Raw genomic sequence first — 20,523 nt, forward strand, 5'->3', positions numbered from 1 at the left:
GAAGTCTCAGCCTTTACAGACCTTGTTTTCAGTAAAAACCAAGAAGGAAGCAATTATAAACGGTCCTTTCCACTAGCATTCTGTGGCCTTGCAAATGTATAAATACCATTATAATTTCCAGAAACATACTACTTCATGGTACAATCTTCAGATAAAAATGCAAGACATGTTTCCCAACAGACCCAAACCTCTTTTGGTTTCTGTGTCCAAATAAGCCCAAAGTAGCTAAACCTCTATCTAAGAATTACTGTCTAATATATTATCTTATTTGGAAATGATCTAGAGATTCAATAAATTTCTATCATTTGACTGAATTTAACAAAACTCGAAGGTTTCAAGGAACCAAAGGTTTCGAAGTTCAGTGCATACACCATAACAGCTAATTGTTGTTAAAAAGTTCACCCAACATTTCCATCTTACTGATAGGTATTTCGTTGACTTGTTTGCAATAATTGAGGGCCTCTGTCAGGAGCTCGACTGAGCCCAAGGCAGCCATGGAAGGCCGGTTTCCACTGTGTGGTTCCTGGACTTTGAGAAGAGACGTTGGTGTGGTGCTGGGCAAAGAGGGTGTGGTGCCCGGCGACAGGAGCCACAGGGAAGCGCTCTGAGTAGCCTTCCGTGTGGGCGAACGTGGAAATGCGCTCCTGAAAATCTTCGGAACCGACACCCTTGATTCTCTCTAAGCTGCTGCTTCTAGACGGGAAGGCAGTGTCTTTTTGAGTTTGAGCCGCGTGCCCAGAGCACTAGGTGTGTGCTGAAAGCAAAGCCAAGAAGCTGAGGTTTGCAGAGTTGAGAGAGGAGCGACGAAGTGAGTGAAGCAGGAAGTTGCCCCGAGCCCGGGGAGTGGGGGAAGTGGCTGTGTGAGAGGGGCCCCAGGGTGGCTGGCAGGCGGCGGGCCGGCAGAGGCCGGCAGTGCCAAGGCTTGGGCTGGAGTGGAGACGCAGCTGGGGCTGGGGTCGAGGGCCCTGAGAAGCCGGTGTGTCGGGCCCGGAGGGCAGTGTGTGCGGAGGCGGGGCCTGAGCACAGCCCAGGTGGCAGAGCTTCCCAGGGCTGGTGAGTGGAGTGCGGGCTGGAGGTGGGGTTGGGGAGATGGGGGCCGGAGCCCAGGGCCGCGCGTGCCGCTCTTTCGCTCGGAGACGGTGCTCGGCAAATCTTGCCGCCTGTGGGCAGCCGGCAGCCCAATGGGGCGATGCCCTGACTCCCTGCGGGGCCGGAGCCCCAGCGGCACCTCTGCCCGGAATGGGGCTAAGGCTGGCCGGCGATGGACGTCTCTTTTCTTTTGGTTTTTGAGTTTTGGGTTCCCTTTGTGATTTGGCTGTGATTGTTCAGGCGGCTGAGAGCTGAGCCGCAGCGGGTCTGGCTCCATGTCCAGGGCCGGAGGGCTCGTGCACGCGCCCAGCTCGGAGGGCAGGATGAGGCGCTGTGCCCATGGCCGAGACCCTGCGGAGCCCGTGATCTCAGTGGAGAAGCTTTCTTAAGCCGCGAGGGATTTGCTTTTCTGCCTTCGTTGATTTTCCTTTGGAAACAACTGGTGCTAGTCCCACCCTTTTCCCCTCGCACCCCCGCCCCTCCCCTCGTACTCAGAAGGAACCGCCACATATCCTGTCTTTTTCAGCCCCGGGGACGGGGACGGGGACGCAATGGCTCTCTCCTTCTTGCACTTTGGAAGGCGACGTCCCAGAGTTGGGCTCTTTCCAGAATAGGTCATTTCGCTGGCAGCAGAACATGGGTGAAGGTAAGAGAAAAGCATCTGATCTTTGAAGACACTGACGATGTGCCACTTGACCCAGGACCCAGATCCCCACCCACAGGGGCCCTGGAGGCAGTCCCCCAAGGGCTAGGTGCACAGAGCCACCCTCCTGACTTAGGAGGGCCAGAGAAAAGTGTGTCTGCCCCCACGGATCCCAGGCCCAGATTCTGTCTTTCGGCATCCTTTGGGTGCTTTGCAACGACTCGCTGGTGTCCGTGATGAAGGAGGAAAGCCAAGTCTTCTCCGTTTGGAGAGATCTGTGTTTCTCGCCTGTTGTGCGCTGCGATTGTGTTCTCGCGGCGTGAAGTCTTCAGGCTTGGCCAGTTTTGCAGCCACAGAGACGAAGCGAAGTGGTGTGCTTGTCAGTGGCATGAGTTGGGTCAGCAAGTCTCATGGGCCCTTTCACTTGGGAGCTGATCGTTCCTAAGGGAAGCACAGCCGTCAGGCATGCCCTGGCATCTGGAGATTTGTTGCTGGATTAGTGGCGGTGCTTCCCCGAGGGCGCTCATGTGCCAGCCATGGGCCAAGGTGCTCCATCTCCCACGCAAGAGACTGTCTCAGAGAGCGGTGGCCAAGGACGTTGCCTGGGTCCTCGTGGGCACAGGCTTCTCATGACACGGCTTCAGTGACTTGGACGTGGTCCCAGGGCAGCGGGGCTGCATTTCCGATGGGGACGTGAGAGCGCTCCCCAGAGATGGAGCACAAGCAGACGCCATTCCACAGCACCGAAGGAGCTGGGGAGGGACGATGATGGGTTTTCTTCTGGCGACGCGGACACTTTCCTTTGTATTTTCTGGAGAGAAGACTCCCTTTCTCCTTTGGCTTGTGCCGTTCCGCACCCATCCCCAGTGAGTAGACTCTCCTTCTGTAAGTCCCAATAAAACACGGATTTGTTTTCTCCCTGTCTGCTTCCACCTGAAGGATTCCTAAAGCCTTGTTGAGTCTTCCTATCTTGAGGGCAATGGAGTTCTTTGCCTAGGATCAGGAAGACTCTGTCCTCCCCGTTCACAGGATCAAATGGGCAAGGCTGGGGCTAGAAGCAGGGGATCCAACGTCCCAGTGTCCCAGTCGTGCCTCCCGCCCACCCCACAGGTTGAGAGAGGAGCAGATCCTGGGAAGGAGCGAAGTTTGCCTGGATGGGCCTTGTGCGGCTCTGGGGAAGAGAGGATGTCACTCAAAGTTCCCGAGGCTGCGGGGGAGTCCTGATGTCTAAGCTTCCTCGGATGAGGAGGGTATTTCAATTCCCGTCCAGAGGTTCCTCAGGCAAGCTGCGGGAGAGGCCTGCGTGTGGTGAAGCGGCGAGGGTTAGATGGGGAGAGGATGTGGCGGGGGACCCGGAGAGTGGACACAGGGAGGGACCGGAGGGTGTGGGGAGAGCTGAGAGGTCGAGGTGGAGGTGACCCTGGGGTGGGCTTCAAGGGAGGAAGGGAGGACAGTGTGCGTCTGGGGGGAGACTGGCGGTGGCGGGAGCGGGGGCGGGCTTCCCAGCCCAGGAGGGTTGTGAGAGCCCAGCCGGGGCAAAGGGTGGTGAGTGAAGCTGGCGAGCGGGTAGGGCTGGGAAGGGGGTCGAGGGAAGGCTGAGCGAGGCCCAGGCTTTTGCAGAGTCCCGCTGCCCCTGCCGGGGCTGAGCCCCAAGCGGTTGGCTCCCAGGGCATGGTGTGGGTCCGATCACTTCAGCATAGTCCCCCTGGCCGAGCTGGAGACAAAGCCACACATAGTCCTGGCCTCCTCGGCCCAGGCCTCCTCCGGCCCCGCCAGCACATTCCCAAGTGGGATGCTCCAAGGCTCTGGGCCCACGTGAAGGAGAAGGAGGCCCCTGGGAGGAGCTGAGCGGTTGCACGCGGGCAGGGAGGTGAGGAGGGCACAGGGTGCGCGGCAGGGAATGCAGGGCCGGCTTGAGCCCAAAGGGTGCCGGAGGAGACACGCAGAGGAGGGCTGAGGGTCGAGGCCCGTGCCCTGGATGCCTGGTGGTCCGCTCCCAGGTGTGGGGGGCCTGTCAGGCTTGACAGCGTTTGGCCCCCACTTTTCTTTCCTTCCCTTCCCTAGAACAGAGCCTCCATGCAAGCCTGTGCTGTGGCAAGCGTCCAGCCGCAGCCCGTGGAGTCCGCATTCTTTCCACTAGAGGGCGGTCAGCTGTGAAAGCACCTGGGATCCCGAGAGGGGGCCTGAGAGGCAGGGGTGGAGATGTGGCCCGAGGGACGGAGAGTCTCCTGGCCTCCGGGAGCCTTGAGCATACTGCTCTTCCAGCTGCCTGAGCAGGTACCCACAGGGTTTCGGAGACCTCCTGACAGCAGGTGTGGGCCCAAGGGAGCCAAAGGATCTCCTGAGGAGAGTCTTGTTGGAGAAGACACTGGGTAGGCTTGGCACTGTTGCCGCAGAGCTGGCCATCAACCTCCTGGGTTTGGGCCCAGGAGGGAGGTTCCAGGAGAAGCCCCTCGGAGGCTGCCCCTTTCCAGATGAGCCCCCAGGAGCCCCCGAGTTCCACACACGGGGTGAGTGGGTTGGCGAGCCGGCGCTCTCCGGCCCCGCGCGCGCGCAGGTCGCCCTTTCCTGATCCAGGGCCTTCTGCTCACTCCCGCAGCTTCCTCACGACTACCGGCCCCCACCTCCCCCAAAGTGGGTTTCTCCGGAGGGATTCTCTGAAGCCGATTTCTGCTCGCCCCTCCTCTGTCCCACCATTGAGGCTGCTGACTCGGGCCTGGTCCTGTTTTGGATGGCTCCCCTGCAAGCGGGAAATGCGGCTACCCACCCTCTGCCCCGTCGTGGGCCCAGCAGCCACCGACCGAGCCTTTGCCCTGTGCAGACGGGAGGTTCTCACGGTCCTCTTGGGACCCTTCGCGTCAGCATTTCAGCCTTGGGAGCGCCCCACCCCCATCTGAGGGAACCCGGTCCAGGCTGCCGACCCTCGGCACCTCTGTCCCCGTTGCAGATCTCTCGCCCCATCAGCAGGGTGTTGTGCACCTTGAGAAGCCCCCCCAGTGCTTATGGTGCCGGCCACCGGGCTTGAGCTCTGCTCTGAGGGCCACCAACCCAGAACCTCGCAGGAAGGTCTCCACTCCTTTGGAAAAGACTGTGTTTATTTTCACAGTCGACCCAAGGCCGACGACGTGATGGGGCCGGCGGGCCGGCCGGCCGGCAGGCAGGCGGGCTCATGTTCAGCACCCCTCCCCTCAGCTGCAACGTCAACAGAAACTGTCAGGCTCCTGGCCTATGGGCTCTGGCCGGCATGCTCCGCCCCATCCCCAGGCCCCTCCCCGCTCGGTTTCGGGCTGACTCACACAGCACAGCGACTTGGGGGCAAGGCCCAGCAGGAAATTTAAATCGTTCCTGTGTACGATTTACTGCTAGGAGTACGACTTCTGCAGATTTGAGGGAGCAGACTTCCTTCAGTCCCACGTGATCACATCTTGCTTGAGCTTGAGCTTCTTTTGCACTTTCCTGAAGTCCTCAGTCTCTGCATTAGAGTTCTGCACTTTCTCAACCAGTTCAACTTTCTCATCTGAAAGTTGGTCAGGAGCCTGTCTGCTAGAGTCAGTTTCAAAGTCCTTTCCGTGACCCTCTATGAAGATGAAAGAGACTTGCAGAAACAGAGTCAAACCAAACTGTCTGTAAAGGACAAAGGATTTCAAAATGGCAATGGACAAAGAAATTTGGTTATTTTTATGACCTAGAACACATCCAGATAACAATTAGAGTGATGAGTGCTAACCAGGATAAATCAGCATTTTAGGAATGCTATCTGATTTTTAAAACCCTTATAGAAACATTTACCCACAGCATAGCCTAGATCCCTAGGAAACCATGCTTAGCTATGCATGGAAACATGGTGACCATGAAAGTTTTTCAGGCAAGTGTAGAAAATCAAACGGGTGTATGAAACATCTTAGCCACTTGGTGTGATTCAATTCGTGATCAAAACAATACTGGAAATTTATTTTGATAAGGCATCAAAATCTTTCCTAATCTCTTTCCCCAGAAAAGAAGAAAAGTTTAAGCAAATGATCCTTTTAAGAGAGGGCAAAAACCAAAATCTAATTTGGCAACAGCTTCCCTTCGATATGAAAGTTCATTGACTTCGTTCAGTTCGTTTCCATAGTAGCCAATTTGATCATGCACAAAACTCTTTTCTTTGAGTTTTTTTCCCTCATACATTCTAGAACCTTCTTTTTACATTAAGAATTTGTCCTAGGGCTGCTTTCCTTTTTTAGGACCCATTTATCTTTCTTAACAAAACCAACAAAGACATTTCCATTCTTTAAATTTTCTTGCCTGAAAACATTCATCCTGCTTTCCTTAGCGCACAAAGATGTCTTCCTTCTCAATTTTGAGTAGCTTTAATCACATCTCTTCCTTAGAAGTCTCAGCCTTTACAGACCTTGTTTTCAGTAGAATCTAAGAAGGAAGCAATTATAAACTGTCCTTTCCATTAGCATTCTGTGGCTTTACAAATTTATAAATATATTTATAATTTCCAGAATCATACTACTTCCTAGTACACTCTTATGATAAAAATGTAAGACATCTTTACTAATAGACCCAAAGATCTTTTGGTTTCTCTGTCAAAATAAGCCTGAAGTAGATAAACCTCTGTCTAATAACTACTGTCTAATATTTTATCTTATTTGGAAATGATCTAGAGACTCAATAAATTTCTATCATTCAACTGAATTTAATAAAACTTGAAGGTGTCAAGTAACCAAAGGTTGTGAAGTTCGGTCCATACACCAGAACACCTAATTGTTGTTCAAAAGTTCACCCAGCCCTTTCCTCTTACTGATATCTATTTCGTTGACTTGTTTGCAATAATTGAGGGCTTCTGCCAGGAGCTCGATTGAGCCCACGGCAGCCCTGGAAAGCCGGTTTCCACTGTGTGGTTCCAGGACCTTGAGAAGAGACATTGGTGTAGTGCTGGGCAAAGATGGTGTGGTGCCCGGCGTCAGGAGCCACAGGGAAGCGCTCCGAGTAGCCTTCCATGCGGGCGAACATGGAAATGCGCCCTTGAAAACCTTGAGAGCCGAAACCCTTGCTTCTCTCCAAGCTGCTGCTTCTAGCGGGGAAGCCAGTGTCTTCGTGAGTTTGAGCCGCGGGCCCAGAGCGCTAGGGTGTGTGCTGAAAGCCAAGCCAAGAAGCTGAGGTTTGGAGAGTTGAGAGAGGAGCGACGAAGTGAGTGAAGCAGGAAGTTGCCCCGTGCCGGGGAGGGGGGGAAGTGGCTGTGTGAGAGGGGCCCCAGGGTGGCTGGCAGGCGGCGGGCCGGCAGAGGCCGGCAGTGCCAAGGCTTGGGCTGGAGTGGAGATGCAGCTGGGGCTGGCGTCGAGGGCCCTGAGAAGCCGGTGTGTCAGGCCCGGAGGGCAGTGTGTGCGGAGGCGGGGCCTGGGCAAAGCCCAGGTGGCAGAGCTTCCCAGGGCTGGTGAGTGGAGTGCGGGCTGGAGGTGGGGTTGGGGAGATGGGGGCCGGAGCCCAGGGCCGCGCGTGCCGCTCTTTCGCTCGGAGACGGTGCTCGGCAAATCTTGCCGCCTGTGGGCAGCCGGCAGCCCAATGGGGCGATGCCCTGACTCCCTGCGGGGCCGGAGCCCCAGCGGCACCTCTGCCCGGAATGGGGCTAAGGCTGGCCGGCGATGGACGTCTCTTTTCTTTTGGTTTTTGAGTTTTGGGTTCCCTTTGTGATTTGGCTGTGATTGTTCAGGCGGCTGAGAGCTGAGCCGCAGCGGGTCTGGCTCCATGTCCAGGGCCGGAGGGCTCGTGCACGCGCCCAGCTCGGAGGGCAGGATGAGGCGCTGTGCCCATGGCCGAGACCCTGCGGAGCCCGTGATCTCAGTGGAGAAGCCTTCTTAAGCCGCGATCGATTTGCTTTTCTGCCTTCATTGATTATCATTTGGAAACAAGTGGTGCCGCTGTAATGGAAGAATTGGGGACAGACCCTTCCAGCCACTGGCTGAATCGAGGCCAGGAAAGCGATCTTTCTCTCCCAGAGAGGGAGACATCTTGCCTGCTGGCTTGCTCCCGATTCAGGGGACCACCATGACAAGTGATGCTTTCGGGGCTGCCTTCTTCGTTGGCAGAACCCAGGGCACATTGGCGGTGCAAAGTTCGAGCGAGAGTCAGGTGGTGCACCACCAGAGCCATGCGGCCCAGAGCCAACATCAGAATCATCTTCAGCAGAAACGTAGCCATCTGTTCGAACAACCATATCGACCACATGTCGATGAATGCCTCTGTGAGATACGTTTTCCCCTTCTGCACGAGGAAGGTAGCCACAAGGTCCACCATGAATTCGGTGGCTCTGTGTTTTAGGAAGGCAATCATGGCGTTGTCGGAGAGCACAGTGAGTGTGGCGGTTTGCTTCAGTCCCGGCGAGGACGCTGGAGGCTCTGAGAGTGGGGCTTTTGTTGAGGTCCCAGGTGGGCGTGGGGTCGGTGGGTGGGCTTGTGCTCAGCACCCCTCCCCTCAGCTGCAACATCAACAGAAGCTGTCAGGCTTCTGGCCTCTGTGCTCTGGCCGGCAGGTTCCCCCACACCTGCCCCCTCCCTGCTCGGTTTCTGGCTGACTCACACCGCAGAGCAACTTGTGGGCAAGGCCAAGTAGGAAATTTAAGCCGCTCGTATATTCGATTTACTGCTAGGAGCCCGACTTCTTCAGATTTGAGAGAGCAGAGTGCCTTCAGTCCCACGTGATCACATCTTGCCTGAGCTTGAGCTTCTTTTGCGGTTTCCTGAAGTCTTCAGTCTCTGCATTAGAGTTCTGCACTTTCTCAACCAGCTCAACTTTATGATCAGAAAGTTGGTCAGAAGCCTGTCTTCTAGAGTCAATTTCAAAGTCCTTTCTGTGACCCTCTCTGAAGACGAAAGAGACTTGCAGAAACAGAGTCAAACCAAACTGTCTGTAAAGGACAAAGGATTTCAAAATGGCAATGGACAAAGAAATTTGGTTATTTTTGTGACCCAGAACACTTTCAGATAACAATTAGAGTGATGAGTGCTAACCAGGATAAATCAGCATTTTAGGAATGTTACCGAATTTTTAAAACCCTTCTAGAAACATTTACCCGCAGCATAGCCTAGATCCCTAGGAAACCATGCTTAGCTATGCATTGAAACACGGTGACCATGAAAGATTTTCAGGCAAGTGCAGAAAATCAAACGGGTGTATGAAACATCTTAGCCACTTGGTGTGATTCAAGACCTCATCAAAACAATACTGGAAATTTATTTTGATAAGACATCAAAATCTTTCCTAATCTCTTTCCCCAGAAAAGAAGAAAAGTTTAAGCAAATGATCCTTTTAAGAGAGGGCAAAAACCAAGATCTAATTTAGCAACAGCTTCCCTTTGATAGGAAAGCTCATTGACTTGGTTCAACTACTTTTCAACATCAGCCATTTGGATCATGCACAAAACTGTTTTCTTTGAGTTTCTTCCCCCATCACTCTAGAAGCTTCTTTTGACATGAAAAATTTGTCCTGGGGCTTCTTTCCTTTTTTAGGACCCATTTATCTTTCTTACCAAAACCAACAAAAATATTTCCATTCCTTAAGTCTTCTTGACTGAAAGCAGACACCTTACTTTCCTTAGAGCACAAAGATGTCTTGCTTCTTGATTTTGAGTAGCTTTAATCACATCTCTTCCTTCGAAGTCTCAGCCTTTACAGACCTTGTTTTCAGTAAAAACCAAGAAGGAAGCAATTATAAACGGTCCTTTCCACTGCCATTCTGTGGCTTTGCAAATTTATAAATATATTTATAATTTCCAGAAACATACTGCTTCACGGTACAATCTTCAGATAAAAATGCAAGACATGTTTCCCAACAGACCCAAACCTCTTTTGGTTTCTGTGTCCAAATAAGCCCAAAGTAGCTAAACCTCTATCTAAGAATTACTGTCTAATATATTATCTTATTTGGAAATGATCTAGAGATTCAATAAATTTCTATCATTTGACTGAATTTAACAAAACTCGAAGGTTTCAAGGAACCAAAGGTTTTGAAGTTCAGTGCATACACCAGAACAGCTAATTGTTGTTAAAAAGTTCACCCAACATTTCCATCTTACTGATAGGTATTTCGTTGACTTGTTTGCAATAATTGAGGGCCTCTGTCAGGAGCTCGACTGAGCCCAAGGCAGCCATGGAAGGCCGGTTTCCACTGTGTGGTTCCTGGACTTTGAGAAGAGACGTTGGTGTGGTGCTGGGCAAAGAGGGTGTGGTGCCCGGCGACAGGAGCCACAGGGAAGCGCTCTGAGTAGCCTTCCGTGTGGGCGAACGTGGAAATGCGCTCCTGAAAATCTTCAGAACCGACACCCTTGATTCTCTCTAAGCTGCTGCTTCTAGACGGGAAGGCAGTGTCTTTTTGAGTTTGAGCCGCGGGCCCAGAGCACTAGGTGTGTGCTGAAAGCAAAGCCAAGAAGCTGATGTTTGCAGAGTTGAGAGAGGAGCGACAAGTGAGTGAAGCAGGAAGTTGCCCCCAGCCCGGGGAGTGGGGGAAGTGGCTGTGTGAGAGGGGCCCCAGGGTGGCTGGCAGGCGGCGGGCTGGCAGAGGCCGGCAGTGCCAAGGCTTGGGCTGGAGTGGAGACGCAGCTGGGGCTGGGGTCGAGGGCCCTGAGAAGCCAGTGTGTCGGGCCCGGAGGGCAGTGTGTGTGGAGGCGGGGCCTGGGCAAAGCCCAGGGGGCCGAGCTTCCCAGGGCTGGTGAGTGGAGTGCGGGCTGGAGGTGGGGTTGGGGAGATGGGGGCCGGAGCCCAGGTCCGTGTGTGCCACTGGCGCTGCTCGCAGAAGGTGCTTGGCAAATCTTGCTGCCTATCCGCCGAATGGGGCGATGCCCTGACTCCCTGAGGGGCCGGAGCCCCAGAGGCCGCTCTGCCCTGAATGTGCTAAGACCAGCGATGGATCTCTCTTTTCCTTTGGCTTTTGTGTTTTGGATTGCATGTGTGAGTTTTGTGTGATTCCTCTGGGGCCCTTGAATTGAGCTGCAGTTTTTGTGGCTCCATTTCCACGCTGTGGTAGCTGTAACACCTACACAACTGGATGGCCAGATCAAGCAGTCTTCCCCGTGCAAAGACTTTGAGGATGCTACCTTGTCAGTGCAGAAGCTTTTTAAACCAAGAGGGATTTGCTTTTATCTATTCATGTATTATAAGTTTGAAGCAGTTGGTGTGGGTAACACACTTACTCAATTCCATGTCCCCCCATACTGAGAATGAACTGCAAATACTGTGTCTTTTTCCTACACAGGGATACAATAGTACTCTTGTTTTTCCAATTTTGAATCCGACATAACACAGTTGGGCTCTTTAAAGAAAAGGCCTTTCCACTGCTGGCTGGACATCGGTTACTGTGAGTAGTATGGAAAGTTCCCTGGTTTTTCCAGACACTGAGGATCGGGAATTTTATCTGAGACCTGGATGCCAGCAAACAGGGACTCTGGAGGAAATCTGCCGAGGCTTAGATGCCCAGAACCACCCTTCTGCCTTAGGAGGCCCAGAGAAAAGTGTGTGTACCCCCAAGAATCCCAGGCCCAGATTCTATCTTTTCTGCATCTTTCCTGTGCTTTGCAAGGACTTTCTCCCGTCCGTGATGATTTGTGAAAACAAAATCTTCTCATTTTGGAGATTCCTAAGATTCTCCACTGTTGTGTTCCTTCTAGTATCAACTCTTAAGCCCGGCCTGTTTTGCGCCCACAGAGATGAGCCAATGTCCTTATCAGTGGCATGATTCAGGCAAACTCCTCTCTTGAGATCTTTCACTTGTGACCTCATCTTTCTTACGTGAACTGCAGCTATTGGGCGTCCCCTGGCATCTGCATATTTGTTCTTTGTTTAGCTGTGGTGCTTCCCTGAAAGGGCTTGTGCTCCAACCATGTGCTGGAATACCCCATCTTCCACCCAAGAAATGGTCTCAGAGTCCCGTGGACCAGGTGTTTTCTGGATCCTCTTGTGCACTGGCTTCCATATCCTCTTATCTGTCTACTAGTGACCCTTGCTCTAACACTGTTGTCATTCCACCTACATTTTCACCTCATCTTTAAGGAACAAGATCACATAGATTTTTAAAAGATATTCTGTCATAAAATCCAGCAACTCCAATGGACTCACAGGGCCCTGCCATGTCAGCCACCCTCCCTTCTGCAATTGACCACCCTTTTTGGAGCCCTCCTCAGTCTTGGGCTCAGGCTAGACATCTCTGTGCTCATTTCTTTGCTTTCTTTATTGTTTTTGCAAACGCTGCTTGCCTTTTCTAAGGAGAGTCCAGAGACAGAACCTGGGAAATGGTAAATAGAATCTGTCCACTGGTTCTGTGTCCTTTCCTGCTCCTTTTGGCCTCTGGGGTATTTGGGCGAACCCTCGGAGTCCTGATGGTGAGGTGGAGTGTGGGTAAGCAGAGGTGGGTGTTGAGGGCTGGGATCTGTGCAGAGTCCAGATGAGAAACAATGAATCTGGAATGGGGCTTAGGGGCGTTAAGTGTGATTTGGTATGAATAGGGTGTTGCAAGAGGGCTCTTTTGGGAGGTTCCAGGATAGGGCTGAAGATTCTGAGTGAAAGGTTGACCTGCTTGTTGAGGGGGGAGCACCCACACCTGGTGCAGTGAAGTTGGAGGTACCATCCTTCCCATGATGCTGAGATGTAGAATTTGGGGGAAGGATAAGATTCTTGAAGACTCAGATCAGTGCCTGGACACTGGGGATGAGGTACAAGAGGTACAGGGTGACAGCGGACATGGGACAGGAGAAAAAGGGGAGAGGTAGATGAGCATTCAGTTGAGGGCCAGGATTTTGGAGAGTGATAAAGAATTGAAGACAGTGGACACCATGAACACAGAAGACTGGTGCTGAGGGCATTTGGAGAATCAAGTTAAGAAGGGAGTTTGACCACAGGGTAGTCAGACTAGAAAAGGGATCTGGGATGGAACCTGGGGAAAGGTAGCGAATGCAGGGCAGTGTTGAGGGTGAGAACCAAATTAAGGACAAGAGTTTTCCAGTCTCGAGTTCGGATCCACTTGAGACATGGAGGTTCAGCTTGCTAAGGGAGCTGTTGCTATTTCCTGGATGAAAAAACTGGGAAATCAAGTCACTGCTGCCACATTGGTCTTGGGCCATAGCACCTGTGCACAAGCTTGGGACCCAGCGTCTCCATGGGTCAGGTCCTGGATGCCAGGAGAGGCACAACGTTCCTCTCACAAGAACCACTTCCCTCTTGCACATCTCACATGTGTGAATCTTTTGTCAGAGATTCTGGGTATTGCTGTCTTCAGTTCTTCAGGCTTTTGTGTGTTTTTCAAGGGGGTTGGATGAGAATGAGTTAAGTCAATCTGGGGTGCCTATCCTGGACATCAAGTGGAACCTCCAATGTAACATGTCCACAATCAAGACCTTTGTTCCCCTACCTCCCAACCTGATCCTCCCAGAGTCTTCCTCTTCTCAGTCAAGTTCAATTCCATCCTCCAGGGGCTCAGGTCAGAAATCTTGGTGGAATCCTTGATGCCTCTGTTGCTCTCCCACTAATCTCTAATCCACTGGCAATCTGCCTTTAAAATATCAATAGAATCCAAACTTTCAGGTCCAAACCACCACCACTCCTACATGGAGTTATTGTAATAGTCTCTTAATGGGTCTTCCTGCTGCCTCCTTCTCCCCGCTTCCCTTGTATCTATCTCCTCACAGTAGGATCTCTGCATCCTCAGAGATGAATTCCTTTAAAATCTAAGTTGGGTTATCCTTTTTCTGCTCAAGGCCCTCCTGTCACTCACATTTCAATCACATCAAAATCCAGTGTCCTCACCGCAGCCCACAGGCCCAGATCAGTGCTAGTCACAGTGCTGGTCCACAATGAGACAGGGAGTTTCCACTGGAAGGTCAATCCACCCAGTGCTTTGGTCAAGTCTTGCAATGAGAAAAATGTCAGCTGAAATAAATAAACAGGGCACTTAGTGATGTGGTTGGTCTACTTTTGGCCCAAGCTCCTCGGCTCCTTGCAGATCACCCTTTCAGTAGCATTGTCTAGTACAATCTGGTCCCTGCTTAGACTCATATGTCGTCATCCTCATCCTATCTGTTGTGGTCACAGTGGCTTCCTGACTGTCAAACATGCCAAGAAGCTCCTGCCCCAGGGCCTTTGCACTGGGTGCTCCCTCTCCCTGGAATAATCTTCCTCCAGAGACATGCATGACTCACCTTCTAGTCTGTTAAGTCCCACTCAAATGTCACCTTGTCATGGGGGATTTCCTGATCATCTTACATAAAATAGAAAGACCCCCCCACCACACACACACAACCCAACCACTCCCTGTCACATTCACCCACTTTATTTTCTTTTAGAGGACTTATCACCATCTGAAATACTGCTTATTTATCTTGATTACCTCTCCCTCTACACTAGAACATCAGCTTCCCAAGGCTGATAACCCTCTGTTAGGTTCCCTGTTGTGTCCCCTACAACCACTATAAGCCTGCACAGAATATGTGCTCAGTGTTCAGAAAATGGATTAACTCACCTGTGAATAATTGCATGTTGGGAATTGAGTGCAGTCACTTCAATTTCACTGTCTGTAAAATGTGGATGATTCCAGCCCTGTCAACATGTAGACATCATGGAAGGATGGGCCTCAGTCCTGATACCTCTTACTATGTAACAAAATATCCCAAACTCAAAGTCGCTCCACCTCTGAAATGATGAGGGCCCTGAAAACTTTGTAAACTCTGGTCGTGATAAGAAATGATTAGCTCGTGCACAGGGGAGACAGAGTAACCAAAATCTTGGGTGTATTTCTCTACAGACGGAACATTGGGGGTCCCTGTGGAGGGTCCACCTTCCTGACTTTTCATGCCTCTGTGATGACCCTTAGAGAAACACACTGTTCTCGTGCTGCTTTTACAGAGAGAAACCAGAGACTCACACTGGTGTTGTCACTTAATCAGACCCATGTGAAACAGTGAGACTAGTCTCTCTCATCTGCACACTTGTACACACACATACACACACACAATGATTATTAGACACATGGATTACTGTCTAGCTGGTTTTTACTGAACATTATGTCTCTGAGATACATCCAACTTGACATGTCTGGTCACCAGCCAGGGCTCAGCCACAAGAAGCACATCTAGGCAGCAGCAGAGCCTGACCCTTGACCTGAGACTCAGCATGGAAAGTATGGATGGAAAAGGCCCCCAGGCTATTAGCCTACTGGCATGCGGGACTTAGGAGAGTACAGGAGAATGTCAGTGCCCCCAGGGCAGGAACAGAGGAAAGAAGATCCTGCTGGCAGCTCCTCATCCACCAGGATTCAGGCCCAGGGGTGTTCTCTTGGAATCAAACCATAACACATGCCATTTATTTGGGCAGCTCCTCTCTTCCAAGATTTAAGTCAGGGACTATGAATATTTTAAAGTTAATTCACTCACAACCTGGCAGCCATATATTTATCCTACTTCATTGATGGAAAACTGAGGCACAGGGAAGTGCACTCAATGAACCAGGGTCACAGAGACCATGAGCAGCAGATAAGACACATGTGGTCTGCCTGCAGCCACAACGCCACCCTCTCCTTCACCTGGGGGCCTTATTAGGTGTCTGTAGACCCCAAGCCCAGCTGTCAGTTCAGATCATTTCTTCTTATGTTTCCCCAACTCAGGGGGAGAGATTCTGGTCTGGGGAGTAACAGCAAGTGGAGAATTCATGCGAGCTTACTCTAGACTAAATTACCTGCGTCAACAGTCAGTCAGCGCAGGGAATGTCCAGTCCTCCCCCTCAGGTGGCTGATCCAATCTCACTGCACTGAAGTTGAAATCATTTATTTGTCTCCTGATGTGTTGGGGTCACTTGCACTGGAATGTATAGGAAAGGACTTTGCCATCTCACTCCCAACTCTACACCTGCAGCCAGCACAGGGCCCACGTGTAATGAACACTCAATTGCTTTCGAAGAATGGGAAGGAATGAATAAATAATCCAAATTCTCTTGAGAGACTGGAACTGGATGCAGAGTCCTGGGAATTCTGGGCACCCTGCATAGGTTCTTGACTGTCCAGGGACTCAGGCCTATGTCTCAGGTCTTTTACTGCTCTCTAGGGAAATATTGCTTCCTATAATTGGTCTGAGACCCCGGGGTATTAATCATAATTTTCCCATATGGAAGAATTTTAACTTCTCAAATTTCTTTCAAATAACCACCAGACACAGTTGGTCCATGGGGGCCAGATTTGCAGCAAGTTCAGTCTCCCCCCTTTCCATCACTCACCCCTTCTGCGTTTGCACATGTCCAGTCCTGCCCGCAGCAGAGACAGAAGAGACATTAAAGACCAAGGGCAGAGATCAGGTTCTGCTGCCAAAGCCAGGCAGCTCCTGCCTGTCCTCTCACTCTTTTCCGGATCATTCTTTGAACTCCCTTTATCGTTTATTGAGTCACTGGCTCGTGTCAGTTACAGTCACCTGGGAGGATGTGATCCACATCTTTGCCCTGAGGCCTGAGTGCTCACCTGACTGCCGCACTTGTTCCTGGTGTTCGTGTGTTATTTATGCTCAAACCACAGACCTACCTTACCCATCTGTAGGAGAATCTTGCAAATGGTGCTTCAGAGAAAACACACCTCACTGGGTGATGGAGGTGTGCGCAGTGGGAAGGAGTCAGCCCTGGTTGGCCAGGCAGTCAGCTGGTCAGTGAAGAACCAGAAGAGGCATGGAGGGTGGGATTAGGGGGCCAGTGGCCTCTGATTCTCCTCCTCTGTCTTTTCTTTTTTTTTTCATTTTTTTATTGAGTTATTGATAGATTACAATCTTGTGAAATTTCAGTTGTACATTAATGTTTGTCAGTCATGTTGTAGGTGCACCACTTCACCTTTTGTGCCCACCCCCCACCCCACCTTTCCCCTGGTATCCACTAAAGTATTCTTAGTCCACATTTTTAAATTCCTCATATGAGTGGAGTCATACACAGATTATCCTTCTCTAGCTGGCTTATTTCACTTAACATAATTCCCTCAAGGTCCATCCATGTCATGGCAAATGGAATGATTTTGTTCTGTTTTGCAGCTGAGTAGTATTCCATTGTATATATGTACCACATCTTCTTTATCCATTTGTCTGTTGATGGGCACTTAGGTTGCTTCCATGTCTTGGCTATTGTAAATAATGCTGCAATGAACATTGGGGTGCATAGGACTTTTGGGATTGCTGACTTCAAGCTCTTTGGATAAATACCCAGTAGTGGGATAGCTGGATCATATGGTAGTTCTATTTTTAATTTTTTTGAGGAATCTCCATACTGTTTTCCATAGTGGCTGCACCAGTTTGCATTCCCACCAGCAGTGCATGAGGGTTCCTTTTTCTCCACAACCTCTCCAACATTTGTTACTATTAGTTTTAGATATTTTTGTCATTCTAATGGGTGTAAGGTGATATCTTAGTGTAGTTTTGATTTGCATTTCCCTGATGATCAGCGATGATGAGCATCTTTTCATGTGCCTATTGGCCATCCGCATATCTTCTTTGGAGAAATGTCTGTTCATGTCTCCAGCCCCTTTTTTGATTGGGTTGTTTGATTTTTTGTTGTTGAGTTGTGAGCCTCCTCTGTCTTTTCAAAACCAGAATCTGCTAACATATTGAGACTTGAGAAAGTCTGTGCTTTCTCCCAGACATAGAGCAGGTGGCCTTACCTTCTCTGAGAGCTCAGATCCTCAGGCATCTGTCTTGAGATTCACAAACATGCCCTGTTCTTTTAAGGACTTGGGTTGGCTGAGAGGTGAAAGATGCCAACTCTGAATTGCCCACTTTTCAATCAGGTTAGTTTTGTTGTTGTGTTTAGGTGTTCTTTGTATATTCTGGATATCGATCCCTTATTAATATATAATTTGCAAAGTATTTTCTCCCATTCCACAGGTCACCGTTCACTCTGTTGATTGCGTTCTTTAATGAACTGAATTTTTTCCTTTTGATGAAGTCCAGTTTATCTATTTTTTCCTTGTGTTCTTAGCGTTATATTCAAGAAATCACTGCCAAATCCAACGTCATGAAGCTTTCTCCCTATATTTTCTTCTAAGAGTTTTATAGTTTTAGGTTTTACTTTAGGATTTGATCCATTTTGAGTTAATTTTTGTATATGGTGGAAGACAATGGTCCAACCTCATTCTTCTGCATGTGGATATCCAGGTTTCCAACACTTTTGTTGAAAAGACTGTCCTTTCTCCGCTGAATGGTCTTGACTCCCTTGTCAAAATCATCTCATCACATAATTGAGGCTTTATTTCTGATCCCTATTGCGTTCCATGGTCTATATGTCTGCCTTTGTGCCAGTGTCACACTATTTTGATTCTTTAGCTCTGTGGTAAGTTTTGAAATCAGGAAGTGTGAGTCCTCCGTTTTTGTTCTCCTTTTTAAAGATTGTTTTAACTATTTGGGGTCCTTAGAATTTGAGGTTGGACTTTTCTATTTCCGCAAAAATTTCATTTTGATTTTGATAAGGATTATATGAAATATGTAAGTAGTTCGTTGTATATTGACATCTTAACAATATTAATTTTTCCAAATCATGAACATAGATGTCTCTCCATTTATTTGTGTCTTCTTTAATTTCTTTCAGAATATTTGGTAGTTTTCAGAGTACACATCTTTGACCTCCTTGGTTAAGGTTATTCGTAAGTATTTTATACCTTTTGATGCTATTGTAAATGGAATTTTTTTCTTAATTTCTTTTTTGGATTGTTCATTGTTATTGTATATAAATGTTACTGATTTTGAGTGTTGATTTTGTTTCCTGCAATTTTACTGAATTTGTTTGTTAGTTCTAACATTTTTTTGGGTATGGAATCTTTAGGATTTTCTACTTATAAGATTATGTCTTCTGCTAAAAGAGACCATTTTTCTTCTTTCTTTCCGATTTGGATGACTTTTGTTTCTCCTTGCCTAATTGTTCTGGCTAGGACTCCTGTACTTTTGAACAGAAGTGGTGTAAATAGCATCCTTGTCTTGTTTATGATCTTAAAGGAAAGTTTTCTGTGTTTCCCTTTGAGTATGATGTTAGCTGTAGGTTTTTCATTTGTGCCCTTTGTCCTTTGTAGTTTCCTTCTGTTCCTAACAGTGCCTGTCTTTTGTTAAAACCCTAACCACTTCTCTCTAGAGATTTCCTTCACTGTGATATTCAATCCACAGGCCAGGAAGTAAAAATCCTCTTCAGAGTGAGAAATTCTTTAGATTAGAAGTTCACCAGGTCTTAAGGTTGTGAAGCCTGGTGAGGTCATCCTCATTCCCTAATAAGTTATTTAACAAGAAGTAAATGTGTACTCACTTTATGTAATGTTCCCTTGGCCCCAGAGATGGGCAGAGCTGGCAAGCCTGCTTTCTTCAACACACCCAGAAGTGTATATAGGGAATGTGGCCTGATATTTTCTGAAGTCAAGGAAAGTTCTAGGAAGAAAATCAACGACAGTTCATGAGAAAAAAATTCCACCTGATGATGAGGTCATATGACATATGGGATGACAAAAGGTTCCTGGTGCTGATATTACAGAGATGTCCTGGGGGACTGATAGGAGGTTATCCTGGGATGATATAGGGGTGAAAGGGGGAGGTGGTGCCCTGTCCTTACAGATCACCACCTGAACAAAGGCACTCATCCTTCTGCAGGGGTCAGGGCCATCCTCTGTGTCATCTTTACAGAGTGCCTTGAAATTTCTGAAGAATGAACATGGCCCCAGAACCCAGGCCCACTCTTAATAATTCACCTCCTCTGTTTTTCCACAGACCCAGTGGCAATGCCCTCCATCTGAGTCACTATAATACATAAGGACCCCAGTCACCGAACATCAGGACCCTGTGGTCCTGACCTGCCTCACACATGACACGGGGATCTCCACCCAGTGATTCTTCAATGACCAGGTTCTATGGCTCATGGAGAGGATGAAGCTGTCCCAGGACAACAGCAACCTCACCATAGACCCCATCAGGAGGAAGGATGCTGGTGTGATTATCACTGAGAGGCCTCCAACTGGATCAGTTCCAGCAGAAGTGACATCCTCAAGCTTGATGTAAAATATGAGTCTTGGCCTCTGGTTCTCTTCTCTTCCTCTATGTTAAACTTTGAAGATATTTTTTTTCTTATCTGTAAAATGATGAATCACTTTTCAAGTAGAGTTGTAATAGTCAATGATGAAGGTGTAAATTCTATAGAAGACTTGCATTAGGTCAATAAATGCTCAACAATGTGAGCTGACTTTGTCATTATTGTTGGCTTAAGGTCACATTCCACTCCAGATACCACCTCTTGTTGGTCACAGTTGCACCATCTCCACTGTGGAAGGATGGGCAGTGGTTGGGCGATGAGGGGTGGGAGCCCATGATAAGCTCTCAGGAATCACAGCTCTACCCCTCCTCCAGGGGGAGGCATGGACTGCACTTCAGCTGTGACCCAGACAAGGGGAATAGACAGGAGGACATCCATGTGTGTAGTAACACCGATCTTTTTCTTCCCATTTGATTCCTCTCAAAGAATTCCTAACATCTTCCTGAGTATTCTTATTTTCACGGCAATAGAGTTATTTGTGTAGGTACAGTACGACTCAGTCCTCCTTGTTACTAGGATATCATTGGAAACCTTGCTGGTTTCTGAATCAAATGCCCTAGTTGAGAATGATGCCCCTGGGATGAGATATGACCCACACTTTAAGGAGCTAAGGTTGACTTGATGGGTATTTTGGGGATCTCGAGAAGAGAAGACGTCACTCAAAGCTGTAGAGACTAGCAGGTGAGTCCTGATGTCTAGGCTTCCTAATGTGAAGAGGCTGTTAAAAGTCCCATCCGA

General features: G+C 49.3%; 2 long non-coding RNA genes across 4 annotated transcripts; both read left to right on the forward strand.

The window, feature by feature from the left end:
* Positions 1-783: 783 nt before the first annotated feature.
* On the forward strand, positions 784-6,451 carry LOC139042204 (uncharacterized). Of its 3 annotated transcripts, none has more exons than XR_011498677.1 (5): positions 784-1,053; positions 1,616-1,735; positions 2,843-3,013; positions 3,797-4,009; positions 4,332-6,451. It is a non-coding gene; the product is annotated as an uncharacterized lncRNA (long non-coding RNA). The 3 variants fall into 3 exon arrangements; XR_011498676.1 differs by having other exon boundaries at positions 792-1,053; positions 1,616-2,598; XR_011498678.1 differs by having other exon boundaries at positions 859-1,053; positions 1,616-2,598; positions 2,843-3,054.
* A 437-nt stretch (positions 6,452-6,888) lies between these two features.
* Positions 6,889-19,930, forward strand: LOC106843824 (uncharacterized). The gene is made up of 2 exons (XR_006520579.2): positions 6,889-7,157; positions 19,467-19,930. It is a non-coding gene; the product is annotated as an uncharacterized lncRNA (long non-coding RNA).
* The last annotated feature ends 593 nt before the right edge of the window (positions 19,931-20,523 follow it).

Source organism: Equus asinus, chromosome 26 (genome assembly GCF_041296235.1).
Source record: "Equus asinus isolate D_3611 breed Donkey chromosome 26, EquAss-T2T_v2, whole genome shotgun sequence".
NCBI classification, from domain to species: domain Eukaryota; kingdom Metazoa; phylum Chordata; class Mammalia; order Perissodactyla; family Equidae; genus Equus; species Equus asinus.